This window comes from Prionailurus viverrinus, chromosome D2, assembly GCF_022837055.1.
Source record: "Prionailurus viverrinus isolate Anna chromosome D2, UM_Priviv_1.0, whole genome shotgun sequence".
Taxonomy (NCBI): Eukaryota; Metazoa; Chordata; class Mammalia; order Carnivora; family Felidae; genus Prionailurus; species Prionailurus viverrinus.
Window position 1 is genome coordinate 14,741,183 of NC_062571.1, and position 9,557 is coordinate 14,750,739.

The 9,557-nt window shown below is 42.3% G+C and overlaps 1 pseudogene; it reads left to right on the plus strand.

Moving 5' to 3' along the window:
• The first annotated feature begins 1,317 nt into the window (after positions 1-1,317).
• On the plus strand, positions 1,318-6,282 carry LOC125147561 (nitric oxide synthase-interacting protein-like; annotated as a pseudogene).
• The last annotated feature ends 3,275 nt before the right edge of the window (positions 6,283-9,557 follow it).

A 9,557-nucleotide genomic window follows, 5' to 3' on the forward strand; every position in this document is an offset into this window, starting at 1 on the left:
GTCATAACAAAGGTTGCTGCAAAACAGTGCCCAGACTGCCACAAACTTAGAGTATGAGATTGGAATCGGATGTTCTTGTCCCTTAGTTGATGCTGCATTAGTCAAAGACCTTAAGTCGTTTTCTATCTTGAAGGGCTTTGGGACAAATGGGCATAAAAAACTGTCAGTCATTCAGGACTCTCCTTTTGTGCTTATTTCTGGATCCCTCCCAGGGATAGATTTCACAGATACACAATTTGGGTCAACAAAACTGTTGAGTCATACTTTTCTCTAGATTGCAGAGAGAAATCTAATTTTTTTCTAGGAAAACCTCAAGGAAAAAGAAGTAAGTAGCTTAGAAAGTGATTTCCACAATAATGTTTTGAGAAGACAGAGTCAATGCTTGCTATTAGAGAAAGTTTATTTCTAATGACCTCATCTCAAAGTAAACCCCTGTAAGCACAGGTTCTGGCAGCCTATGTTGGTGTAGGGCTGCACAAAGAATGGCTGGGCTCGGGGGTTTTGTCTTCCCGTCTGGCTTCCAGCTAAAAAACAGCACACAGCCAGCTCTCCAATGGTGGTCTATTACTCCCCATATGTGCACCTCGCCACTCCAGACAGAAAAGGCCAGGACAGACAAGACAGAGAGAGCAGCTGGGATATGAAAAATGCCCGAGTCTGTGGCTTGTCCTTCCTAGGGTGTGTGCGCATGTGCACAAGTGTGCACATGTTCCATGTGGATCTCTCATTTCCTAGTGACCTCAATACTCTCGACAGTCAGTGCAGTACTGTTGCTTTCTGGCTGTGCAATCTCTCCCTCCTTCCACTACGGCATTCCATCCAGGTTTGATCCAGCCACCCTGCACCTTTTTATTACATGCTGGGAAAACAATCTAATTAAACCCCATCGCTACACAGGGTTTTAAATTTTGTGACTCCACAAGGCCTTTTCTTCCTTATTTATGCTCCCAGCTGCTGATTCCTGGGAAGTATAGTTATCTGCAATCACGTTAAGTTCTAGAAGAAGATTTTGTTGAGGGGAAGGAGGAACAGAGAGTCAGCTAGGTATTTCCTCCATTTCTGGGGGGCCTGGATTATTCTAAGTACTGAGAGGTATAAGATGATCAGAAAAACAGGGGTTTACTTTGAGTCTATGAAGCCAACGCTTCATTTTTAAAATTTTTATTATGGCAGCACTGCCCTTCTTGGCACCAATTTTTGTATCAGGCAGTTATTTCTATGTAACAAACCACCACCAAAATTAGTGAAGTGAAAGGAACCATCATTTAGTGAGTTCACGAGTGTGTGCACGATTGGGTGGTTCTGGTGATCCGGGCCATGCTGGGCCGGTCTCAGCTGGACCTGCTCCTGTATTTTTGGTCAGCTGCTGGCACAGCTGGAGCTGACAGGTCAAGGTAGGCCTCGTGGAAAGGCTCATCTGCACACCGTGTGCTCGCATCCTCCAAACCGGCCCAAACTTGCTCACGTGGCAGCTGGTCAGAGCTGTGAAAGTACACAACGCCTTTCGAGAGCTAACTTGGAACTGGCACATGAGTTCTGCTGTATTTTTATTGGTCAGGGCAAGAGACAATTCTAGCCCAGAGTCAAGGGGTGCAGAAATAAGCTCTTCATGGTGTAGAGAAAGAAACAATGACAGCCATTGCAACGGGCGAGGTGGTGGCAAATTATTTCCAAATTTTGCAGATACTTAGCTTCCTCTAAGGATATTTTATGAAGGTCTTTCATTTCCAAATATTTAGAATTACAGCAAGTTAATCACTGACATCTTCAAGTCGGTGTGGCTTAAGGAAAAGCTCAAGCACATCTTCGCGTAGCTCAAACTGTTGGGAACATATAGCTCTATCAGCTTCCTTCTGCATTGTGTGCATAGAATATTTTTAAATTTTTCCTTGTGGTTTCTTCTTTGACCCATGGGCTTTGTAGAAAGGTGTTAATATGTTGGTTATCCTAATGCTACTGAGTTCTAACCTAATTCTGTTATAGTCAAAGCACATACTCTCAGGGGAGAGTAAATGATTTTTAGGAAAGATGCATGGGCCCTCAGAAGAAGAGATGGGAGGTATGACAGTTTGGGACATGGTTTGTCTGGGTGTGGTATTGACTTCTAGTTTCCTCTCCTGTTACAGGAGTTGATCTTTTCTGGTTGATGAAACTCCCCAAGGAGGACCTATGGCAATTGAGTTCCTTGTGGAGCATCTGTCTTTAGGCAGATAAGCTTCTCTCTGCATTTGCTATTTTTCAGTTGCCTACAGTTCAAAATAATCAATATACCAAAGCAGCCTATTTTGGGGCGGCAAGTCCTGAACTCGTACGATCACATTTTGGAGCGGCATTTTATGCTACCCCTCACGTGCTACCACATTAGTATATTTTGTTGTCCTGCCTGGATTTGGAATTTGCTTTTACAAGTGCGGAGACTCACTGCTACTTAAGATCAGTCCAAAAGAAAAAAGTGCTTGTTTGGAGATAAAAATAGAAAGTCCCAATTTGGCAGTGAGATAATGGAGTTCAAAAATATTACCTTGATTCTATTTTAAAAAGTGAACGAAGCAGCAAAAATATGACCATTCCTTTACTTCTGGCATCATGTTTATAAACTCAGCTTTGAAGATTTTTTAATATGCATTTTGAAGAGAAAAGCACATTAAATATACCTTCAATTGAGAAGCAAATCTTAAGTTTTCAGGGGGAAAAGCTTGATAAAAGAAATTACTGAACGACCTACATCATTAATAAGAGCTCTGCTGGGGCGCCTGGGTGGTTCAGTTAGTTGAGCATCCGACTATTGATTTCGGCTCAGGTCACGATCCCAGGGTCGTGGAAGTGAGCCCCGTGTCAGGCTCCAGGCTGAGCCTGGAGCCTGCTTGAGATTCTCTCTACCTACCCTGTGCCTCTCCCTCACTCACATGTGCATGCTCTCTCTCTCTCTCTCTCTCTAAAATAATAATAAAAAAAAAATTAACAAGAGCTCTGTTGGCATGCAAAGTATATGCACAATATCATTTACCTCAAGTACAATACACTGGAATAAGAACCAGCAGAGTTATATAATTTAATATGACCCTAATTAACTGGAATCACATTCTGGAATTAAGTCAAAGAGAAACAGCTAAAGATAAAGTGTTTCTCTTTATTCACAAAATAAAAACAGGGGGCCTCCAAAGAGATTTGGCTAATATTTGTCAAACGTCAGAGTCAGATACTATTTTAAGAGCTTTAAATGAATTAACTTGTTTTATTCTCACAACAACCTTGTGACTTAGAACTATTATCACCTCCATTTTATAGGTGAGAATGTTAGAATACACAAGACTGCAAGAGGCCATAGCTAAATGTGACACGGCCAGAATGCAAATCCAGACGGTCTAGATCAAGATTCCAAATGTGGTATCTACACTCCATCTGTGTTTTAAATTGAAGCACAGGTTCAGACTTCCAATAAAAACATATTTGACTATCCTCCTATAAACAACAATTATAAATGCTGTATAAAATACTGAAGACAATACCTGAAGGCACTGATGAGCAAAGAAAGCAAGCTGACGATGGAGAGCATGCAATCAAACAAGGGACCCACATCTGTGAAATGCACATTTATTCAGCCTTTCCCCTGAAGACACTTCTAAGTCGGCATAACCTTTAACAGAGCTCAAGTAGAAAGATTCAGCTGTATGGGCCTGAGGAGACAGGAGATTGAAATTGTGGGGGGGGGGGGGGGGGGGAGGAGAAATCCTGGAACAGAAAAATTATAGTAAGAGGAGCCCCAATCCTTGGCTGTACCTGAACTGCACATGTGTGAGGTGAATCAAAGAATTTACTCTGAAAGGCTGAGATGGCTGCATAGAGATTTCAGCAATGCCCCAGACTGAGCAGATGGAGTTTGGGTTTGGGTCCAGCTCTAGTGGAGGCATGGAAAACACATCTTGCTTTCACTGGACACCAGAGGGCTATGATTTAGGAGTAAAGATCATATCTCAGGAGTTTTCCCTACCCTACCATGAAAAACAAGAAAGAGACCTACTCTAGCAAAGCCTAAACCCAAGAGCCTACACAAGACCAAAAGCCTCTGCAAGTCTATCAGTAAGACAGACCCTATGCTGGACTATAAAACAAGTCCCAGTAATTCCAATGGACTGAACTCATATACAGCATAGTCTCTGACTACACCAGAAATAAGTTAGAAATCAGTACCATTAGGACAACCAATGTATCTCCAAATATTTGGAAACCAAATGATACCTTTTGACAAAGGCAAGAAAACAAGAACTTACAAGAAACTTTTTTTAAATAGTCCATGCAAATAATGCAAAAGAAAGCTGATATAACTATACTAACACCAAACTTTGTAGGCTTCAAGACAATGAGGGGCCTTGAATAATAATGAAAGGTTGAACTGAATTGAATAATGAAAGTCAAGTGGCATATTTTGCTACCTTTCCGAATCCTTTCCTCCAAATTCCAGGAACAGAGCAAGTATACTGAAGTATACTTCTCTTCAAATTGTACTGGAGATCTTAGTACAGTAAGGCAAGGGAATAAATGACAGACCTTAAAATCAGAAAACAGAGGTAAAGCTGTGATTATCCACAGATGACCTGATGATGTATGCACACAAGGAGTCTACGAACCAGCCACTACAATGAGTGAATGTAGCAAGCTTGATATTGATATGAGGTCATGATATGAGGTCAATATACAAAAGTCTATTGCACCTCTACGTAATAGGTATAAACAAAACAAAATTTAAAAATAGTTTTGCTCATAAGAATGCAAAGAATTTAACTCAGGAATAAATTTAACAAAGCAAGTGTAAGACTTATATGCTAAAAACTACAATGAATTGCAGAAAGAAAGTTTTTTTTAAGCTCTGAATAAACGGACATATATAACACATTCCTGGATTGAAAGACAATATTTTTAATATGCCTGTTTTCCCCAAATCTATAGGCTCAACACAATCCCAAACTTAACACCCAGTAGCTTCTTTGTAGGTACTGGTAATCTCACTGTAAAATTTATATGGAGATGACAAGGTCGAAGATTAGCCAAACCAAATCAATCTTGAAAAAGAACTCTGATCTCAACATTAATCTACAGTATTTAAGATAATTTAAGAGTGGTACTGGTGTAAAAATAAAGTCCAGCAATAGACACACAGAGATTCCAAAATAATTTTCAACAAAGACACCAAAGCAATTCATTAAAGAAAGGTCTTTTCAACAAATGGAATAACTAAATATAGAAAAACATGAACCGTGCCTCCTACTTTACGCTAAAACACAAAGATTAATTTGGGGTGGATCACACACATAAACATAAAGCCACGAAGTTTCTGAAAGAAAACAAGGCATAGATACAGTTGAAGAAGCAGCGAAGGGACAAGGAGTCGTTTGTGAGGGAGGCATTATGGCAAGATCTGCAGGGTGGGGGCTGCCTGCCCCTACAGTGAGAAAAAAGCCACAGGCTGCAGGACCCAGAACATTCCAGCAAGCCCTCAAGATGTGGAGGGCTGCCACCTGTGTGCGCGGCCCCGCCACGACCGCTCGTCACCCCCAGATGGCTACCTGCGTGAGCGTGAGGCAATCCTGGCGTACACTTCGCACCAGAAGGAGACCACGGCGAAGATGATGATCCAGGAGCAGCCGGGGGCTGGGCGTGAGGTGCAGAAACAGCCGCGGCGGCCACGGCGCAGGGGCAAGCGCACGGCTTCCGGGAAGAGGACGCGGCCATCGTGCACACTGAGCTGGTGCTCAACCTTTCATGCCCAAGGCCGCCTGGGGAACAGGCCCAGAAGACGCCTGAGCCGGGCCACTGCAGGTCCCGCAGGACAAAGACAAAGCACTGCCCAGCTTCCGGATCCCGTCGCTGACCCCCCAAGCCAAGACCGCCAAGCTCGGAAGCCGGCGAGCACCGCCACTGTCCCTACGGCGGAGACGTCACGGCGCATGTCAGACCTCATGGCGCATGCGCCCCACGCCGTTCGCCGCGCTCATGGATCGCGTGAGGCTCATCCAGCTCAGCCCGCGCCACGTGTGTGCCGTGACCCGCGACAGCTTGGGAGGTGCCGTGCCTCACGCCGTTGCTCTGGCCTTCTGCGGTCGTGGTCATCCTGGAGCGCAAGATGAAGCTGATGGCGGAGGACGTGGTGGACCCGGTGAACCGGGAGAAGCTCCTGGATCAGGACACCGGCATGCTGCAGCGGGTGGCACGGGCTTCACGGGCTCGGGAGTATCGGCGCAGGGAGAGAAACCCAGGCTGGTGATGCAGGCCTGGTGCACCTGACACCAAGTAAATGGGCTCGAACGTGGAAGAAAAATATTAAAGATGACAGAGCATCTGTGCAACCTTAGGGGAGCAAAGATTTCATGATTATAATTACTAAAGAAAATAAATTATAATTTATTAAAATATATTTTTTAAAGGTGCCATTAAGAAAATGATAGGGTGTGTTTGTGTGTGTGTGTGGTGCCTGGGTGGCTCAGTCAGTTAAGCCTCTGACTTCCGGTCATGCTCTTAGGGTTGATGGGTTGGAGCCCTGCCTCTGGCTTAGTGCTGATAGCTCAGAGCTTGAAGCCTGCTTTGTTTTCTGTCTCCCTCTCTCTCTCTCTCTTTGCCTCCTTCTCTCTCTCTCTCTCTCTGTCTAAAATAAATAAACATTAAAAAAAAAAAAAAAGAAAATGATAGGTGAGACCCAGACTAAAAAATATGTTTGTGACACATTATATCTGACATATGTAACTGGAATATATAAAGAACTACTATAAGTCAATATTAACAAAGGAGACACACTGAGCACTGAGTAATATATAGAAATGATGAATCACTATGTTGTACACCTAAAACGAATATAACAGTGTATGTTTACTAGAATTAAAATAAAAACAAGAAGGTCAAAAAATAACAAATAAAAAAACAACCCAATAAAAATTGAGCACTTCACAGAAGAATGTGAATATGTCTATAAGGGTAAGAAAAGATGCTCAGAATTATTAGTTTTCATGAAGAGGCTGAGATGATACTACTCAACCACTAGCAGGGCAAAAGAAAGAAATCGAAACCAGGCCATTTCACAAGTTGGTAGTATGGAGATTGAGCAAATGGAATGCTTGTACACTACTGGCTGGAGCGTAAATAACACAACCACTTGGAAATGTTGGAAATTTGCACGCGCACACACACACACCAAAGTTAAACATACATCTAACCTATAGCCCAGCAATTCCACTCTTGTGTGTTTCTTCAAGAGAGACAGGTCCCTGAAAAGATGTGTACAAGAATGTTCATAGCAGCTTTGTTCATAATAGCCCCAGATTAGAAAACACCTGAAGGAACATCAAGTGAATAGGTTTCATGTGGAATTCTACTCAACAATGAAAAGGAATGAACTACTAACACAGCATGGACGAATCTCCCAAACGTTACACCACATGTAAGAAACCAGACCAAAAAAAAAAAAAAAAAAAAAAAGAGTCCATATTAGATCAGGCAAGACTAAACTACATTGTTACAAAGCAGAACAGCAACTGACTCCAGTGAGCGAATTGACTGCAGACTGGTAAGGAAATTTTCCAGGTAGGGGAAATGTTTTTGTCTTCACAGTGTAGTGACTGTGCAGGTGTATGTGTGTGGCAAAATTCACTGGTACAACATGGGTGCGTGTTATTATATTTCAATTAGACCCTTAAGCATTGTATGTATAAGAATCAAATTACTAAGAACTATTGCTTGTGCCATATTCTCTGTCTTGCAACATAAATGCAGTCAATGGCTTGAGAAGAACAGGATGTCAACCCCCTGAAGTGACAGGTATTTTGGTGTTCAGAGAGAGGACAGCGTCTCCAGAACATTCACATGCTAGGCTTCTACCACAGCCCATCAGCAACACTGTTATTTGTCATTCAGCAGTTCAGCTCCACCGTCACTCTGATGTGCTAGATTTATTATCTGTCTCCCAAGAAGGTCAAAGCTCTGCTGACAATGGTTTCCCTGATGTCACAAAACCCAGAGCTGAATCCTGAAACATGTATCCAAATCTCTCACCTTCCATTAGCCCTTTTCTTTCCTCTACATGTTCCAAGTTAGCCCTTATGAGGCTAGATTCTTGCTGTCTATTATAATTCTAGGTGGCTATAAGGACACTCCAGGGATTTCTGTACTAACTCTGCATTCCATGACAAGGTCACCTTGGAAAATAATTCTCTAAGTGAGTAGATACATATATAAACAATAAATAACATCCTTCCAAACCAAAGAACATTGGGTGACAAATTTTTAATATTAGCACGATCTTTTATTGGCAGTGACCTAATTCCAGACTGTATGTAATCTCTAAACTTTCGTCCCACAACCAAGTATCCATTACAAAGAACAATCTAAATCATGATGATTTTCAAGTTTTAAGTTTTGACCATTAATATTCCCTAGAGATAACAATGTTTCTGCACACTTCCGGTCTACCTTTTTTTACACTTAATTAATTGATTTCTGGTCAAAAACACTTCCATATGAAAAAAAAAAATAAGTCCATTCTTATTTTAAAGTCAATCATTGATCGTGTATGGCAAATATAGCTATCATCAGCTGTTTTCATACAAGCAGTGGACCAAGTAGGATGAGTTCAAGGATGGGGATCAGGAAACCTGGGCTCCAGTGTTGACTATACCATGCAGTAATGATAGAGGGCCAAGTTACAACCTATTTGAATCTCAAATTCTGCAAATATAACATGGAAGAGTTGGACGAAATGTTCTGAGTCCTCCCTCTTTGCCTAGTAAAAAACTTTGGTGACCATGTAAACCGTGGAGGGGAATTATCTAATTTCAAACTCTTATAGCTAGAAAATCTTCCAAGGGCTTGGATGGGGTGGGGAGGAGAGGAATACAGAAATGACAGGGGGCAGAGAAACATTGTATCGTTCCTGGCTCTGCTGGCTTATCACTTCTGTCCCTCTGTGAGAGGAGAGCTCTGTTTTGCCCACACCTGTATTCTCACCGTTAAAGCAGTGCCTGGCACCGTGTAGACATTCAATACACATCTTAGTGAATGTTAAATATTTATCAAAATAGGGCATGAAGCTCATCAATGAGGGCAGACACCCTATCTATCTTCTTCATTCCTATGCCCTGATGCCTAGAATATACATGGTGTATAACAGGATATATAATATTAATGTATAATATTAACATGAGTGGGGAAAATAAATGAAAATATTATCTCTCACAGAAGTGTTAGCCAGGGAGCAAGAGTTCAAAATGCCAGAATCCTCCTGGAATGGTTTTAATATCCAGGTCAAGGGCAATTCCCACTATACCTAGCTTCTTGAACAGTCCTGGAGAGCTTTTTGTAATATCTCCTTTGATGGAATCCCTGGTGGGCATATCTGAGATCAGAAAGGCAGGCGTCAGGTGCCTGGGTGGCTCAGTCGGTTAAGTGTCCAACTTCGGCTCAGGTCATGATCTCATGGTTCACGAGTTTGAGCCCCACATTGGGCTCTAACAGCTCAGAGCCTGGAGCCTGCTTTGGATTCTGTGTGTGTCTCTCTCTCTTCCCCTCCCCGG